Raw genomic sequence first — 20,307 nt, 5'->3', positions numbered from 1 at the left:
AGTGTCAAGATATTCATACCTAACTGAACAAAGCAAGCTAGTGACCAGTTGTACAGGCGATGCCAGGCCCACCAGGAGGCGGCTGGAGGGAAAGGCATATAAGGGCTGCATCTGGCGACCGGACAAAAAGACAGTGTTCTTGATTGGCGTACAGAACTGGGCAGTTGTGTTCGAGGGGTCAGAACAAAGGTCAAATAGAATTTCCTTGAAGATGTAATAAGGCTATTTGTTTTAATGTTACAGGAGTTGATACTCGCGAAACGCTGAGATGCGAATAGGGGGGGTACTTGTCAGTATAACCTTTTAGTTGCGAGCAGTTTTTATAGTTGGGTGTTTGTGGGCCGGCGTTTCGTGCCAGCACTACAGGGCTTCACAAAGCGGTCATAAGCGCCTGGATGTGAATATCGTGGGCTAACTGAAGAGCCACATTCAACTGTTCCGCGTCGGCTGACTTCTTTTCGCGTGAAATCAGAGCTACATTGCGCCCTCCTTGGCTGCATCATCAGTCACCACACCCCTTTTGTGCCCAGGGTGTGGTGACTGATGATGCAGCCAAGGAGGGCGCAATGTAGCTCTGATTTCACGCGAAAAGAAGTCAGCCGACGCGGAACAGTTGAATAACCGTCATGGAGCCAGTTTAAACGATGTGCGAAGAGGTGCGAGGAAGCTCAGAGAAAGGGGAGGGTGATATGAATAATAGCACAATGTCTAGAGTAACAATGGGAGGACGAATGTTCTACGGGCCGCTTGTATGAAAAGGATGATCTGTCTGAAAATGATTGAAGGTGACATGTGCCGCTGAACCGGTGTTCGATATGGTATATTCTGCGGTTGTGTAGATAAAGGAGGATTGTGGTTGGCTGCTTATAGTCACATTGGCCATCGTTCACATCAGCGACCATATGATAGGGTATTGGGGGTGAAGCGGGCTTTTCACGGAAAGAAGCCAGCGAAACTGCACAGTACCGGACAGGCGAGTCAGCGGCCTATATTTGTGGAGAGTGAGTAATGTGAAGAGGGGAAAAAGAGGGCAAAACCCTAGAGCCTCTTGTATGAAATTCAAACAGGTAGATTCAATGGTCCTTTACATAGTGTGTTGAAAATAGTAGTGTGTTGAAGCTTTCATAATTTGCTCTTGAGTTAGTTCGAAATACTGAAGAACGTATAACATTGTACTTAGTGCTAGGGCGCGGACTAACTGAAAGGCTTGTTTTTCTAGCAGTCCGGCTTGGCATGTAGCAGAACGCCTAAGGATATCAGTGATCGAGCGGCACGTGCTTACTACCGAATCTATACTCAGCTGCACCTTCAATGAACGCGAATTTCTAGATTTTCACCCGAATAAGCCTGAAGAATGATATATTCTGCTGAATGAAGGAAAATGTGATGATATATTGACCTCTGATGACTGGTATTTGATAAAAGCGACCGCTTGGACTTCGCTTGGTCTCGCTTGTGATCTGTAGAAATCAGAAACTTAGATATATTAACAAGGCATTTTTAAGTGTGGCTTAGACATCACCTGTGGTGCCGTGTGTGTTGTCTCGTATTTGTCCACGTCGTTTTCGCGCTGCTTTTTTGTTTAAAATATGTACCAACACGCCCAACTCGCCGCATTCACCAGATTCTGAGTTCTTCAGGCAGAACGCGTGGCACAGGTATAATATTTTTTGAAATCAGCAATAACGCGGTGGACATGAATAGATAACCAGTGGAAAAAAGAACAATATCTTGAGGTATGCCATGGGGGAGAGCAAAGGAAAGGGAGTATTTGCCTGTTGTGCGGGAACATACAGTGGAATATTTCTGGAAGTAACGCGTTTACGTGTGCAAAGCAACAAACAATCAATTTGTTACGCAAAAGGCAGGATATAAAATTGGAGGAATTAAAGAGTGCTTTTAGCACATCAATTGATAACGCGGGAGAAACAATGTAGATTCAAGGTGATGTTTAAGATAGTGCAGTACCATCCTTTCCAGCATTTCACTGACACATGAAGTGAGAGAGGTAGGAGTGCGGTTTTGCAATGTGGTGGACTTGCTAGCATTTTTTAGGTCATCTTAATGGTAGAGTACATAATTATGGGAGGACGCTTTCATCAGCCAAATGTGTATTTACGACAGAAAGTACCGTACTTGCTTCTTGTTATGTTCGGGAATGTTCCTGAACATTTTGTAACTGGTTGCATTAAGGATGTTTTAGAGAATCTAGTAGCAGCTCAGTTCAGGTCCTCCAGGATGAATGCATCATGAAGGGCCAATAATATCTGGCCCAGAGTATGAAGAGTTTGAGCAAAATATGCAGAACAGTGATCGAGGTATACAGGAATACTGCAAAGCTAAGTTTATGTTGTGGTGGGTCATGTGTGATTAAAAATTTACCTGCAGTTTTTGCAGAGAGTAGATGAGGTTCATTTAAAGCAAGAAATAAGCGCCATGACGATTTTTGATGTAAGTTACCACCGGTATAATTAAATATTCTAGTCGAATTTGAGCTCTCAAAAGGAGGTACAGTGTTTATTTCATTTCATTTATTTTACCCTCAAGGCCCGAGGGCATTTAAGAGGGGAGTGGTAGAATACAACAAATATACATACAGTGCAGTAGATATATGCAGTTATGTACAGGGTGTTACAATTGTAATCATACAATATTAGCTAACGCGGAACAAAAACGCTGATGATCAATGATGGAAGCAGTAGTTCCGCGAAGGTGGTTCCAGTCCTTTGCTGTTCGAGGGAGGAAAGACTCGGCTACATGTTTAGTTTTTTAAAAAAAGGAATACCGATTTTATGTGAATGATCAACTCGTGGCGAAACATATGATGGGAGAGGTATAAGATCACTGCGCAGACTGGAGTTATGAAACATTATTTTATGAAGTAAACAAAGACGAGCGTACTTTCGACGGCTAGCAAGAGACGTTAACTGTAATGTACTCTTCATAGATGTTGCGCTGGCGGTGCGGTTATAGTTCCGAAGCATGAAAAGTGCCGAGTTTTTCTGAATTAGTTCGAGGGTGCTGATTAGGTTTTCAGTAAAGGAATCCCAAATGAATGCAGCATATTCCAACTTACTGCGAACTAGAGATTTGTAGAGCAGAAGTTTAAGTGAGATGGGAGCAGAAAAAAAGTTACGACGAAGGTAGCCGAGAGCGCGGTTGGCATTTTTAATTACGGAAGTTATGTGAAATGACCAAGTTAGATCCCTTGTTATGTGAACGCCTAAATAGTGGTACGAAGACAATAGTGGTACGAAGACACTACGAAGACACTCGATATTATTAAGATGATAAGAAGTGGGCTGGGTCAAAATGCGCGACACACGTAGTACTTTACTTTTGGTTATATTTAGTTGCATTGACCACGTGGTACACCATTCACAGATTCCGTCAAGGTCTTTTTGCAAAAGACAGATTGAAGGTGTAAATATTATAGTCGTGGCTCCCAAACGTCGTTGTTTTGGTGTTCTTCACTTAACGGTATGATCATATGTTTGCGGCACTTAAACAGGTTGATTAAAGGAGGTTCTCGATTAAAAGCAGTGATCGTCATTTCTTCGTGGTTGGCTACCTGTATCTATGCCTAATTTGCATATTCGACCCCCTGCTGATACATGCCGCTCAGTGCAGCGATTTCAGTTCACAAAAATTGAGCGGTACTCAATCTAAGCCGCGTGTTTGACATCAGTGTTATGTTTTCGAGATGAGATGTCATGAGGAACAAGGAGGGTGTACTGATCGATAGAACGTTGTTCTTGAATGAGTCCAGAAGACATGTGCAGCTACCTGAAGCAGGGTGAGGTCAAGGGTCCTAGATAGCTGACGACCTAGGCATCCTCTGGCTGTGCTGTCGTGGTTGTTGATCATACTGAGACGATATAGCTTAACCCACTAGTAGAATAGTTTGTGTTGACGTAGGGTGGTCTGATAAACCAAGCTTAAGGGAAGGGCTTTGGAACAGGCGCTCAAAACATATTTCTGTTTCTGACGAGTTCAGCAGTGCGGTTGAAAAGGGCAATGAAATGTTTGTGTTCTTTAGGAGGATTGTACAAACTTATTAGCGTTGAAAGGTTCATGTTTGAGATTCTGTAGAGTGGGCAAACAAGCTGGGCGGCAACTGGATGAGCGTGAATGTTGGATATGAAAGAATATTTAACGTGTAACGGGTTTTATGCACTAAGGTAATCTTAGGAAGTAATAACGGAGTGCGAATGGAATGACAAACGATGTGCCGTTGGATTTTAGGCTTCGGCACTCCAGCTGAATGATGTAAAATTCGAAGGGCCAGTAGTGGAGAAGAGTGAAGGATGTTATGAAGAAATGATGACCTGCTTTAAAAACTCAATTGATCAAAGCCGTCAGAGAGATCAATATGTTTTCACAAAGTTAGTGATAGTAAGAGAGCGAGAAAAGTCCTTAATAAAGAAACTACCATCTCGGTGGGCTCTGATATACGACGAAAAAGAGGGTCAACAGTATACATAACGGTATAAGCCATGCTTGCCAAGTTTGTTACGCATTTGGAGACTGGATATGTGGTGTTCACAGGAGGTCATTTTTCTTTAATAAATGGGAATTGCATGCGTAATGCGCTGCTGATAGAATCGAGATTGAATTTTAAGGGATGCATTAAACAGTTGCGGACTACTTGTCCACGTTGTTGCTTGAAACGTTGCAAGTGAGTTTGCAGGCGGTGAAGGGGAGCCCCGTTCCGAGGATGGTGCGTCCTCAGTGGGGTTAGTGTTCGAAGCCTTGTAGTCGATACCGGGCTTCATAAGTGTCCCAGTTAGAGACGTCAGAATAGTCGCTGGAGAATCAGATTTAGGTGAACTGCTGCGGTGTTTCAATTTCAATTGCAGTGGGCGGACGAACGGGTTCCCATATCGCCGTTTGTAGCAGCAGGGCCCACGTTGGCGTGGCTGTTGACGCCTGTTGTGTTGTGTGGTGTGGATTATGTACAAGATTGCTGGTGGTTCATTGCAGGGCGGGCTACGCATGTCGTTTAGTCAGTGCTTCTCACAGCGACTGTGTTTGTTGCAGCGTGTGTGTTGTCTGCTATTGCAATACTTGGTGGGCGATGACAGCAGTGCACTGGTTTCTGCAGGGTCTTGTGAAAGTGTACTCGCTCGTCGAAGGCCGTCTTGATACTGCTTTTGTCTATAGTAGTACTATGGATGTGGGATCGAAACAGGGATGCGCACCACCATAGTAATAGCACCAGGAGGTGCATTCTCTGCTGTCTGACGCTGATGTAAAGAGTGGCTCACGTAGGGCATTTCCAGAAAGTAGTCACCTTTGGAAATTCGGGGACTGATGGCAGTAGGCTGCATATTTCACATTTCAGGGCTTTGAGAATTAAATGCAGCTCCTATACGATGCCCGCTGTAAAAGCCCTATGTGGGAGAGTGGTTCCTTTCGATGTCATAATTACTGTTTCTACTTATCATTTTGGGAGTTCAAATGGTGACTTCGTATGTGTTCCCAAAATAACAGCTTGAGGGGCAAGTTGGTGCTGCATAGTACCCAGAAATGTGGCGCAACAAACACAATCACGTGAGAAGAAACACAACACAGGCGCACACTACCAACTATAATATAGATCTGAACATACACTTCCTCTTCACCACACATCCTCTTCTGCAAGTACATCTTCTTCACACACCTCTTCTTTGCCCAGGAGATAGTAGAAAGTTCTTTCCCACATAACTCAAACATCGTCCAAGCTTGAGATTCAGAAATTCTACACTCAAGCACATATCCACAAACCTCTTCTTTGCCCAGCAGCTATTACCTCAATCATCCAAGTTTAACACAAGCGTCATCCAAGCAGGACAGTCACTAAGTCCACCACATAGACACGCACTAGCAAAAAAACCACACATGTGCAATAAGACATGCCCATCCAAACCACTTCACTTATGAAGTCGTGAAGTCGTTTTTTCGTGATGTATATTTATTTACAAGATAAACTGCGTATAGCTATGTGCCCACAGATTCAGGGGATACAAGTGAAGGAGAGCCTGCATGAAAACGAACCTGTGGGACTCTCCACAACTTTTAATGACAGTACTCTGTACAAATACAATATTGCATCAAAGTGTATTGTATTTGGTGAAATGATCTATATACAAATAACAGTCAGCTTTCACACATCCTGCCAAGGCAGCAAGCTTCACGTCAACACAAATATTACATAACTAAAATATATACCTGTTACAAAAGAACCCTTCACTATACCAACCGCAATAACACGTCGAACATCTGAACAGACTCGAATACTTACCTTTTGTGCCTGCGTGCTGCATTCGCATAAGAAATCGGCCTTTCTTTGCCTCGCAAACCATCGAAGCCTAACTCGTGCGAATAAAGAAAATATTTCATCATATACAGCACCACTGCACACTGCCAAGAATGTTCTACTTTTTCATCAAGGATGGAGTAAAAAAAGGGCTTGACCGATATTGTCTTGAGACAAAAGACTCTCAATAAAAGTCTTAAAAAGGCATTCACACGCTCCAAACATAAGCAAGAAGTTGTCCCCATGACGATCTAATGCCTGTAGCCATGAACACCAGTGCCTTATCGCAGATTCGACCCCTGCATGCCACAGTATTCCACAAGGCCATCAAACGTATTGAAAGGTGTCTTGAAGGACTTTTTCTGAATGTACACCTCATCAAACATTACAATGCATGCACGCCCTGGTAGCGAAAACGAAGCTCCTTCTTCTTACTAGTTCAAATATTTAAGGAAAAACCTAGTTTCAATCGAACAAACCTTATACCAGACCTGCAGTGTCCTGATTTATGTTCACATGAAAACAGTCTAAATTATCTATAGCCTTTTTGGGATGAAAGTGAAGTTCCAGCGCAAACGTTTTGTTGTGGCTGCTGCGGTCTCCCTGCATGCTAGTTCCACTAATAAATTATATGGGAATGCGGATGGTCGCCATGCAGTTTCATGTGTAGAGCATTTATTATAAGGCTGAGATTCCGGAGCGCCGCATCATTTGCGTTGATGCGAAGGAATATAGGCCTAGCCATGCCTGTAATGGAGCAGCGCAAGGGCACAGCCGGTGTTCCGCCGAGCAAGAGGGCTGCAGCACTGTAAAAAGGTAGCTGCATCTAGCGTTTCAAGCGTTGCGAACTCTTATACTGTAATGATGAAGCTAAGGCCGGACCGTTCTCGAGATTCCGCTAAACAACACCCCGCACAAAGCATGTAACAAAGTGGCGACGGGCAATACTCTGTTGCTGCGGCATCGGACGCACTCGAAGGCTGTAGACAAGCGCCGTCGGACGGCACTCTAGACACTGCCTATTTTATGTGTCGCTCTGGACGTGTGAATTAGTCCAAACCGCGTACTTTGTTGAAGCGGGCTAACACCTATGATTTTCTTCCCTCGGGTGCCAACGCGCTGCAGGGCGACGGTGCGCCGGCGTTCTGTCGCGCTAGTGCTGGCCGCTCGAAGTTCGCAGCAGAAGTTCACTCGATGTGGGCAGCTCACAAGAAAGTGGGTTGTTCTACTAATGCTGGTCAGTGAAGGCGAAGGAGCGGAAGCGGCACGCAGAACTCTGCGATAGACCGCAAATATGAAATAGTAATTTTTCAGCTATACTGGCAAACTCTGACAGCTGTAAAATATCCCGCAGCCCTCAGCGGGGAGTAAATTTCCTCAGCAACAGATTGAAGGTGACCGGCAGAACTAACTGCACTTTCATGGCTCTGCTGTTGCTGGGCGAAGACAGCACCTATCCAACAACTTTGCTGGGAGATGCGAGTGAGTGGAGGGGCGGTTGCATGAAAATCGACAAAAACAGGTGACGTATTCTTCGTGCGATGTATAGCGACAAGAGTTCCTCTTCGACGATGTTTCTGTGCCACATGATGAATCGTTGACTGCTTTGAAAGCGTGCATTGGATAAACGAGAGCAGTGCTTTTGCATAAGTGTTAGTGTGACTATTGAGCAGGTTTTCAAACTGCTCACTCTGTTGTGAAAGCATGCGATAATTGGCCACAGAAGTCATTTCTATTTTCAGAAACGCAGGATTTGCATCGAATTTAGATTAGCTTTTATGCTCTGGGAAAACATGTGCTCAAATTCAGTCGATTACTGCAGTGTCAGTTGAGCGATGAGTGCATTGGCCGCATACTTAGATACGTCGACAGCGTCCATGTTTTTTCCCCTCGAAAAACGGTTCTAGTTTCTCACCCGAACCTAAAACAATTCATAGTGATCACAAATAATTGAATTGCGCCTTTAAGCTACACGTTAATGTTTCCATTCAATTTTTAGACACGCAATATTTTTTCGTTTTGGACTTTCACGCTGCTGTGTATAGGAAAGTGGTGCTGCTATCGGAGTCGTTGCATTTCAAACTCTTCATGAGTGAGAAAGCACCTAAGTGTCTCTAATCAGCACTATTTCAGCCCTGTCTGCCCAGGTTTGAAATTACTTTTGATCTCTTGTCTTAGCACACGAAGAAGCTGGTTACTCCAGCGGTGCTCCTTAGGATTCGCTCATTCTTTCAAGAAACTGTCACAAAACTTTACAAAAAGCGGTTCAGGCTTTCAGCGATGCTATTGTGAAGGGTTCCGCCGAAAAATGAATACACCTAGCGTTCTTTAACGCGCAAGGACATCGCGTAGCACCCAGGCGCCCTTTTGCCTTTCCCCTCCGTCGTATAGCGCCCATCATAGGCTGGAATTAAATAAGCCTCCTTTGGTTCAGGTACGAAAAGAAAACCACTAGTAAGACAGAGCAAAATGTACCGGCCCATAAAACATAAGGCGCTCCAATGCTTTCATGCTCAAGTCAAGTAGGCGTACTTGTTAAATGAGCGTCAGAAAGGCTTTTGCGGGGTCAACTGCTGGCATGTTCAATGGCGGACGTTGTCTCCACACTCGACCTGCACTTCTATTTCAGCTCGACGTTTCAAGTGTATTTAACAATGGCTATCATGCGGTAATCCGCAATTTAGCATGATTTTGACAAGCTGACGCGCTCACGAACGCCACATATTAGCTTTCTCTCGCGGAAACTCACTCACTCTGGGATGATGTATCGTCAGGCAGGGTTTCACGAAGGCTACTCTACAAGTGTACATTGCTATCAAGCAGGGGATAGAAAAATTCTCAGAATACAACAAACTCCTACATATAACTTTCTTACACCGGGATAAAGCATTTTACTCAGTGAGAACCTCAGCCGTCATGCAAGCATTGCGGAATCAGGGTGTAGGTGGGCCATATGACAAAGTACACTGGAAGATATGTACGAGTATAGTGACAGCACAGCAACGATAAACATTCATATGGAAATAAACTTCCAATAAAAGGGGGGGGGGGTGTTAGCCGAGGAGACACAATATCTGCACAACTGTTTCGAGAGCTGGACCAGGAACAGTACGGGAAAATAATTGTCAATACCTTGGTAATCTGATATTCGCTGATGACGTTGACTTGCTGAGAATTACAAATGATGATCAGTGACATAATGGTAGGCCTATAATTATTATACAGACAACTAATGCAATATTCAGCAGCCTTGAAAAGGAACAGCTGATTGCGATAAGTAGCGAGGCGCTCTAAGTGGTAAGAGAATACATCTATTCAGGACTGGAATGGGTCGCAGACCTGGACTGCGAAAGGAAAATGGCTACCATATTCTCCCAGTTTATTGCCTATCTCCCACTTCCGGCAAAGTATCGATTATCTCACAACAACCAAATAATCGCCCAATCTTAGAAAACACTTAACTGTCACTCGCGCTATTCGTGAAAAATACCCTCCCGAACGTAGTGACAAAACAACAACAAAAATTTGCGACGGAAAGGAACCATTTTGTTCATGTATCTGCCTTCGGCGTTTGACTCTTCGCCTTTTGCTGGCTGGTTTTCGTTCGAGCTTTTTTTTTTTCCTGGTTCGCTTTGTAAATCGGCTTAGGGCTCAGGCCACTTTGAAAGCTTCTAACTGTAATGCCTCTCTTTCAGCTTTTGCTTAGTTTATTATTCTTTTTGTTTCTAATTTTATGTTAACATCTTTTATACTGCGTTCTCTTTTGGGCACAGGCTGATAGCAGTAATGGCTTCAAATTGTGCTCTTCTGGCCCTGCCCTGGAGCGACTCGTCCTGTGCCACCAGGAATGCGTATGAGGGCTGCAGGGTCTGCGCGCTGGCTTAGCTCATCACGTGGCTATGAAGACACTTGTGAAGATATGCGCTGCTCGATTCATACTTCGATATTTTGTTTTGTGTCGCCTTCGGGCTGTAGTCTCCGTTCGCCTTCGTATTCTCCCTTTTAGTGTCAAGGTCGAAGGAGTGCGAACAATGGGAACTAAAAGCATTTCATATTTAAAAACACAAGATTCACATTGACGCTGCGCATTATCTTGCAGCGATCAGTATGCGATTTGTAAAGGCTTCAGTCTCGCATCCATAAAGTCCATTCTTTAGGTGCCATGCTCATACATGGCTTCTAATACTGCAAGACGCGGCAAAGCTTAGACAAGAAACTTGCTTTAATGCCAGATTACAAAGGCCACGGCTCATACGGGCTATTGCTTTTCTTATTATCTGATATGTGGCTCTGATTTCGTCTCAATCGGCACTGTTAAAAAAAGGTACTTTTTCTACAAAGATAACTTTACTCTGATAAAGACAAAATACTGAATACCTATTGCGACCTTGGAGTGAATATTAGAGATCACTTAAGCTCGAACTCTGCAAGTTCGTACTGGGCAGCAGCGCCAGACATGTTAGTTTATTACTTTATTGGTTTGTACGAATAAGCACAAAGTGATAAATATTGGTTAAAAGCTTTATTCGTAGTTTATTTGGCGCTATCACTACTCAATTTGTATTCGATTCATTACGGAAGCTACGCTATTCGTATTAGATTCGATATGACAGGTGCACTATTCATATTCAATTCAGATCAATATTCGGATAATCGTACCGAAGAGCCAGGCATATGTGCAACCCGTCTACTGTAAATAAAAGATAATAATAATAAAACAAATTCTTGGTCCTCCTCCTAGGCTATTTCGCACATGCACGAAGACAGACCACTCAAGTAATAAGAAAGTGGCAACGATCTGCGGACTAATTATGTGGTTAATATGCGTGTTTGAATAACCATGCAAAAACATTTAAATTAGATACGACTCTTCACACGGCTATACGCTCTCTGGACAAGTATCCAGTTGTTATAGCATTTGGAAATTCGTCTTCCAGAAGGTGGCCGGAGAAACGATGACAGATTGTCAAGCAACAAATGTGTTTGGAATATTTAGTAACATATTGCGTTGGTTTTCCTTTTCATGGAACACGGATCTAAAAGTCGAAATGTCAGTGCGCGGATCTGCTGTATGCAAGAGCGGAGTGAAATGTAATTGCCTCATTAGACAACACGGCTTTTTGTGCATAATATTATACGGGATTTATCTATATATACGTCATATGTGCACTAGTAGATACCTTAAGGCGGGCCACTACTTCTTTGTCTATTTCTGTAGCGACATCAGTGTAATCTTTCTGCACACGAGACAGAAGCTGTTCTGCAGAAAGATGATTCTTGGTGCACTTTTTTTCTTAGCTAATATGCTCATTTTTTCGACATTTATCAGCTACTCCGAAGCTGGGAAAGAAGAGGTGAGTAAAATGCTTAATTACGCAGAGATGCGGCGGTAGGAATGCCGAATACATGGGACAGGGATTGGCGCAAACGCATCATAGGTGTGCAGAACCGTTGGGGACAATAGGCCTGACTAATAGATACATTCTTTGAAGTGAAGTGAAGGGAAGCACTAGTACACTAAAATAACTAAGCCCTCCTCGTGCAGTGTTCCCGCCCACGTGGAAACACTATGCGTTTCAGAAAGGTATGAAGGAACGTTGCAATGTGCAGGTACATTAGCCCTATTGATAATCATCATTGGCGCTAAGTTATCTTTACTTAGTGATTTGGATGTTTCCCCTAGGGCTATACAAAATTAGAATGGGCAACTAAAATCACACTTACTTAGGCAGAAATGTGCAGAGAGAAAATCAGGGTATTATATATATATATATATATATATATATATATATATATATATATATATATATATATATATATATATATATATATATATATATATATATAATATCAGTTCACAGTTATTTCGGCGATGTCGAGCAACGCGAAGATGGGTAGTGAAATTTACCAATGAAGCGATATTTACTTGCGTACTAAGACGAAAGAAACGAGGACCCTGACAAAATGGCTCACTGATTAGGCTATCACCAAAGGACGCGGGATGAAATCCCGGTCGCAGTGGCCGATTTTTGATAGAGGCGGAAAGCAAGGCGTTCATGCACTGTGCGATGCCAGTGCATGATAGAGAATCCTGGGTGATCGAAATTTACGAAATCCTGCGCTACGGTGCCTCTCGTAGCCTTAGTCGCTTTGGGACGTTAAACTTCGGAATCTAACCTCGCTGTTATTCTTTTATGTACAATCTCTCACTAAATAAAGTTTCCCAGATATTATGCAAGATACACCGGGCCTGATATCAGTGCTGGAAACCATATATTTCGGCCAGCAATAGAGTATCAGCAGAATGAATCTTGAAGAATGCGCAGAAGAAAAAATCTCGCATTCCTGCACCGCAGTAAGCGGTCAAACCTGTTCTAACCAGTGAAGATCCTGTTGGTCTCTTATTTTGTTCAGTGGTTTACTATTGGCTATGTGCGAGACCCTGCATACAGTTTGATAATTAAGGAGAGACGGCGAGTTATTGCATGGCTCTTATTAGCCAAGTTGCGGCATAAATTGTTTAGCCGCGGAAATGTTTGGCTCCCTATATTATGAAGCGTTCGGCTGGAAGTAAGAGTGCGAGAATACGGCACCTACAAAATTTGAATACATCAAAATAGAGGAGGATCCATCCCACTGACGCTGAATTGGCTACATAGTACACGCAGTAGTATTATGACGTCCATGTCTTTTGAGCGGTTCAAGGCTTACACAGCACATTTAGTCCGCTCAAGTCGGAGTAGACCATATTTCTTTTCCTAAGCATTGATTGGCTCAGCGGAAATCCAAGATATACGCCAGTGCAAGGATTGTAGAGAGACCCGAGAAGCCATGGCTAGTAGCCAGCATGAAGGATATAACCTTGCTCCCCCCATATTTCTCGCGGTTGCAAGTTCAAGATTGTAGGCAAGCTCAGCAACAACCGCTGAATAGTTTCACTGAGAGCCAAACGAGAGTGGAGTGAGGTAATTCACTGTTCGCTAGTTGTTCCAGAGCATGCTTCTATTTGTTGTTATTATCATTTGCAAATACTGCAAGCCATTTAGGCCCGGTCAGAAGTGCACAACACACAAAAACTAGCTGCCATCTGGATGCACAAAACACAATGCCCCCCCCCCCCCCCCCCCAAAGAAAAAAGAAAGAAACGAAACGCCAAACATACAAATAATCTTGGAGAAAACTATTATGAATGGTTCACAATCGGAATACACACTAGAAAATTATATTATTAATCTTCAAGCTGTTTTGCAAAGTTATTCGACTGAGTAATTTTTGCTGGCAAGCAATTACAATCTCCAATGGTTCTTGGAAAAGTTGTGTTTGAATGCTTCTGTTCGCGCAAAAATTGGTTCTAAGGAGTTATTGTGGCTATGTCTGGCTTTCGCGCTGTAGACCGCTTTATGCAATTACGTGCATGTATAGTTAGCTTACCTTCAAGATTTTCATGCAAAAATATTAACCTGCTTGGTTCTTTACGAGTCTATACTAGAGGGATACCTTTGTGTTGGAAATAACTGCCAAGATGAAGACAAGTCTCCTCGTCGAAACGGTGGCTTGGCTTGCGAACTGAGGCTCCTCCTAAATCTTTCGTTGGTTCTTTTTCGTGTCCTAGCTGTCACTGTCACAGATGTAAGACAGTTGTAGGAGGTAGTAAATATGACGCCCTGTAACTACTACAGTCTCAGCAGAAAAACTTCTTATTTGCAAATTGCTGCGCACGTTGTGGGTGACCTCCAGCGCTGACGATGTTTTTTTGGCCGTCTCGTGCAACGACCTTCTGTCAGCCCTTCGACAGCTGTTAAAAAGTTGAAAATGTTCCTCCATTAGAGCAGGGAGAATATTACAAACACTGTGGTACTCTACCCGCCGCTGGTTTACAATAATGAGAGCCGGCTGTACTAGCGGCGAGATGCCAGAGGTATCCTAACCGCGCTGCAGCCGAGGCGGCAAGAAAAAAAATCTGGATTAATGCCCTTCCAGTAGTAGCTAGTGGACAATGAAGGACGATTTAGAATTCGACTATAACATACACGTACGGATGAGTCGGCGGAAAATTGGGATTAACTGCTGCAACGCAGCTGCATGCTAGCACTCGGACTCAAAGAAGCGGCTAAGCTTTCTGTCAGAGGAAGTGCATCTTTCAAATATACAGACACTAAAGGTATATTACTTTATCTGAACTATTTACATCTTTATTTGTACCACAATAAAAACACGAATATTATACTTTTATTTTTTATATTGAAATTAAATAAAATACAATTACTCTAAGTGGTTAGTGGGGATTTGCTATTCATTCTGTGTTTAAAAGAAATGCTCACAGTGTTGCAATAAGGAAAGCTGCGGACCAGAGAGAGTCAGAAAGATGTAGTTCACATGAAACCTGGCGCGAAATGTTCGGTTTTCAGATGAAATTACCCTGGAGAGTAGCTCACATGGTTATGTGTGCACAAGGCTGAGAGCTTAGTACTATGAGCAGGAAAATGGCCTTAAATCTTTATGTGGAAAATGATATAACTTTCTAGTTTGGCAATGAAACCACCGTTTACATTTGTGCAAATTCATGCCGTTTAGGAACGTCTGCCTAGTGCAAGCAGCAAATTGACTTCCAGGGTATGATAGAGAATAAGCTAGATAATAAGCGAAAAAAATATGAATTAGGCGCAACCCATTCAGCTAGCAGTCGCAGAAAAGGAAGAGGAAAGTGACAATGTCGAGAAGAATGTGATATACAATAGTTTCATGTTTCTAGTAAAAAGCTTGTGTGCCATGAACATAAAATTGTACAATATATATATATATATATATATATATGAGCACATGATAATGTATTGATACTGCAGCTAAAATGAAAGCCAAATATGGGCTAGGGTAGAGCTGTCAAAGGAGAAAAAAACCACTACCGATGCTTCATTGAAGGGTCACTGTCCAGGGTATGACCTTTTAAGCAAAGGAGCCGAATGCTTCGATCAGGTACCGGAGATTGTGCAAAGTACCACACCGATACGCGCATCGCAAAGCAGCAAAAATAAAAGATCTCTCATGCTCTCCTTCGGGAAACTAGCTTTCCCTTTCTCTACGTTGGCCCGTCGAGCCGTGGGGCTGACGTCAGAATCGCAACGACGTCCATTGGGCCGTCTCGCTGACTGACGGGTGAAGGTTGGGCGTACACCACTCATTGTGCCCGCCGCTCGCTGTGCGCTTCTTCCTCGCCACGGCCGCACTGAATGCCGCGGCGCGCGCTCCCTCTCCCGTTTCGTTTTCGCGCATGCAGAGTACCAAGCCCCACCTCCAGTCAAACGCGGAGGAAGAAGGGGAATTTGGCTTGCAGAGGCTAGATGGCCGGGCAGGAGAGTGGAAAACTTCTGAGAGGAAACGGAAGAAGAGAGAAACGTAAAATCGTTTGATTGCAGTGGCTGCGACTGCGTAATTAATTACTGTTTTCAAAAGCTTTTTGCGGCCTTGCGTTCTGGGGGCGAAGCCTCACAGTCACCGGGGAAGAAAATGTTTTCGACCACAAGGTGGACAGTGGCCTTTTAGGCAAGCGACGCTGCATAGGGTAGGAAGCACGGATGAAGGTGAGATAATAATGATTTTGGGGATAAGGGGGTCACTGCTAGCCCACTACTGGCTAACACCATTGCCAGGAGCCTTTGAGCAGAGATGGACATAGCTGAGCATCCTGTGACGGAGGCTTGAATCTCTAGATTCGAATAAGACGAGAATTCGAAGCGGAAACAAATCACAGGTACTCAACCGTACTTTCATCTAAAATCGCACAAAAGCAGTGCGATTATATATATATTTCGGATTCCAATAGCAGAAACCTTTTCAACAGTATATGACGACGCTGTAGCATAAAGTTCAATTTTTATCATAGTCAATTTTTTAGCGGTAAAACAAAACTAGAAAGAAGGACATAACTTTTCCGTCTGGGAACTATCCTTTCTTCAATCTGTCGCACCACATAGGTGTGAATCGCTATCAATGATTATTGTAAAGTGTCGCCAGGTGCCCTCTGAATATCGTAAGAGATTTCGGATGACAGCAACCACATGGGAAATGGACCGTTACGTTTGATGTGCAGTTGAAAACAAAAAAGGAAGGCTGGCAACGAGTCGAATAGAGGGATGCTGCGTATCAAAATGACAATGGGAATCACGGGTTGTCATCAGAGACCCGCAGGTGCAAGCAGCAGCGTGAATCGTCACGATTTGGTTTGGAGTAGAAACGAAGTCTGGGCGTTAGCAGAAATGAAGGGTGTCGTACTATTGGAGAGAAACGCTGAAAGCATTTGAAGGGAAAATTACACCATAAGACTGACTACTGAACAATCCCCGAAGAATGCACTCCTGTGTTTTGTTTTTTTTTCTCGGCTGCCCCTCAACCAGAATCAGGCAGCCGCTCTTATGAAAGACTGCTCGCTGATGTATACCGTCTTGATGGGTGGCTGCCAGCAGGCGCCTGGGAGCGAACAGGTGCGCGCACTAAGCTGACGTCGGAAAAAAGGGTTGCGTTTTCGAAAACGCACCGATACTCTGATCGCCTCAAAGCACGGGCGAACCAGCTTGACCGATATGAGTCCCCTCTCTTCTTTTTGAAACAAGTAGAAGGGTACTGACGGTGCAAGTTTTGGGTTGGGTTGGGTTGTGGGGTTTAACGTTCTATAGCAACTCAGGCTATGAGAGACGCCGTAGTGGAGGGCTTCAGAAATTTCGACCACCTGGGGTTCTTTAACGTGCACTGACATCGCACAGCACACGGGCGCCTTGCTTTTCGCCTCCATTGAAAAGCGACCGCCGAGGCCGGGATTCGACCCCGCGTCCTTGGGAGCAGTAGTCGAGCGCCGTAACTACTGCGCCACCCCGGCGGGGCGCTGCAAGTTTTGCTATGGTTTGCTGTGAGAAATGGCTGCTCGTTGATTTAATGGCATTAGCACACGATCGCGGCCAGGATAAGGCTGCGCAGGTGGCACACGGCGTTCCTGCGGATATTTTGTTGCTGTTTGTTTCCCCGGGAGAGAGTTCTTCGCACATGATGTCGAAGTTATGGGCGGAATGGGGGATTAAGCAGGGTAATCGCGTCGGCTGCACTATCTTTGCATTTCTCATTTTTTTATTAGCGAGAGTGCGTTGAGCACTGCTAAAACAGAAATTGTGAGATGCAATCGTTGTGATTCAGAAGTGGGCTGGACCTCCAGTGTTTACATCTAAGCCCGGCAGTCCACTTTGTCATTCTCCACAGTTTTTAGCTCGTTCCCAGCTTGTATATTTTTTTTTGCCTTGCGCCTATTTGCCGCAGTCATGTCTCGAAATTCCTAAGATTGTTATTATGTGAATATTGGTACATAAATGCTCCTGTAATGATTCATCACTACTCCGGCCATAATATTCGTCGTCTCGAGACCGTTTCTTAATGGCACATCTGGTGCGCAAGCCTCCAGAAGTATTCGAAAACAACGGACACTTAGAAAGTTGCTATTATAATATGCCATCCCATGTGTAACAATGAATAACATGACTAGCAAGTTAAAAAGTTAAAGGCAAGGCTGAATAGTCGAAATTGACGTCAATAAAACCTGCATGAATCAAAGGTTAGGAAAAAAGGAAGTCTGAAAGCGTATGAAAACGTATTGGCGTTGCTGTGCCTTTGTAAGCCTAATTGAGCGTGTTTGGCTTTGTTGAGCCGAACATGCCTGGTCATACCTGCAAGCCCACAATCTGAGCTCATACCAATACTGAGTTTTGTACGCACACCGATCCAAATTACACATTTTTAAGGCGAATTAAGAAACTGATATTAAGAAGATGATATACCCGGCGAACGGCGAGTGCTTATGCGGTTGATTGCGGCGTCTCCCGCCTGAACCTTGTATGTAGTTCGGTCGCTTAGTATTGTAGTACGTAAAAGCGTTTCGAGTTGCCTCTTGCTCCCAGCTGTGGCAAGAGGTTAATAAATAACTTCCATTTGGGCGTGTGAAGCATCAAGCACGGGCAGAAACTATACACCCCAGTGTGTCAAACGCGGAATGAATTTGCACATTTTACCTTTAGCTTATATATGCATGAAGAAGAGTCTTTTACTCACCGCGAAAAATGTGATAAACCCTGTTCGATGATGAAACACCCGCCCTAACTGCAATACAAGCGGTGCAGCTGTCTTGTTTCTAAGTTTATTAATTTCATTTCTTTTTTTTTTTCATTTATTGTTTCCTGAAGGGTCCGAAGGCACTACATAACAAGCGGGATATTGGCCTCCATACGGCGAACTTCGTTGAAAAGAAAGCATAACACAGAAAAAAAGAAAGAAAACTAACTACACAAAACAACATGCATGTCGCAACAAGTAAAATACCAGTGTTCTACTCAGGGTGGCTCAATACTAATAAAAGGAAATTTGGCAGTAGTTACACACAGAAGTGGTGAATGCTCAAATTATGAGGATTTATTTTCTCGCGGAATGCTTTATGATCAGTGCACGAAGCGATGTCATTCGGTAAATAATTCCCGAGTATTATTGCGTTGAGGAAGAATGTGTAGTTGTAAGCGGACCTGCGGCCGCTTTAATTTTTCCGCGCTGCATCAAATACCAAGGTTCGCATTGGAAAGCCTGTGACTCTGCTATGACGGCTTGAAATGCGCATTTCTGCTGTGATTTCTATTGACTGACGTAAGCTGTGAACCATTCGTGAGAGTAATATTTTTGAGGGGCGAGCACTTCAATGAAGGAAAGACGCCAACATTCGGCGAGGCCAAGGAAAGCGAAGCAGATTTTATTCTTATTTTTACTTGTTAGTGGTCTGAATTTTTGTTGCAATGAGATTAGAGAGAAATACAAATGCAAAGTTGAAGGACCACAAAAGAGCCGATGGTGGGAACAGAATCTACGACCTCCAAATACCACGTCCGAATGTTCTTACTAACTGAGCTACATCGACGGCTGTCCAACATTCTACTTGTTAGGCATTAATGCTGCCTGTAACTGAACCCTAAAAGTGCTCATCAGTGTCCCTCTAATCCATAGCGGCGAACTTGGAATGTCCTGTGATACCGCAAGCCACATGAAACGTGATCAACAGTGTGGGTGGAAGCTGTGCGAGAACACTCTTGCGCTACCTTTGGCTTCAAGGCTGCTAAAACTGAATGCACACACATGTCTTGAGAAATTTAAAGCATTTGCCTCCTACCCGATTCAAAGCACGACATGCTTAAAATCAGTAGCTGTCAGATGCGCGCGTGCATTTAACTTTACGCAGACGTGCAGTTACATCCATAGACCATTTGCGGCATCGAAAAAATAGTAGCTACGGCTTTTTTTCACAGCCGAAGCCACCTCGCTTGTAAAACAATCGTTGTGAAAAATATTGCCGACGATTACTTTACTTCCTAGGGTGAAAATATGAGCGCAGCTCATCAGCTGTTTCACCTTTTTTGATAGATTGAGGCAAAGATTCGAGCAAGACATGTGTTTCAATTACAGACAACTATTTTATTTTTTTACACATATTCCTTCAAGAAACACTCCACCAACAGTTTTTGATCTAAAAGAATATTTGGGCTGCGCTACAACAGGAAAGGCTGTGGTGGCACTGCGCGGAGTGACCATGCACGCAGCGGCAGACGAAGGACTTCCACCGGGTGCCTCGCTCATGGCTCAGAAAAAAAACTGGCAGAGAATTGACTACCTATATAGGCAGGAGGTTCGCAGTGGCGAACGACGGCTATTCGGTTCGGCTAAAGTGGCGTGGGCTACCGAGCGTTACATTGAACGCAACCAGCGTTCGGTTGAATGCATCAAAGCTCACCGGCGTTTTAGGCAGAATCCACTTTTATGCCGGCCGACTCTTTCCTGCTCCACTCGGTCCGCCCTCCGCGGTGGTGTGCGCATGCGCAGTGCAGAACCTGGTTAAGAGGGACAATGCCGGCGGCGACGACGCGAAATGCAGGAACGGGCATCAAAGAGCTGCGCTCTAGAAAGTATTGCTGCCAAAGCTTGGCCTTGATTTGCAA

This window comes from Amblyomma maculatum, chromosome 9, assembly GCF_055883805.1.
Source record: "Amblyomma maculatum isolate TAMU_Amacu chromosome 9, ASM5588380v1, whole genome shotgun sequence".
Lineage (NCBI taxonomy): Eukaryota > Metazoa > Arthropoda > Arachnida > Ixodida > Ixodidae > Amblyomma > Amblyomma maculatum.
Note: the sequence above shows the minus strand (reverse complement) of the source record.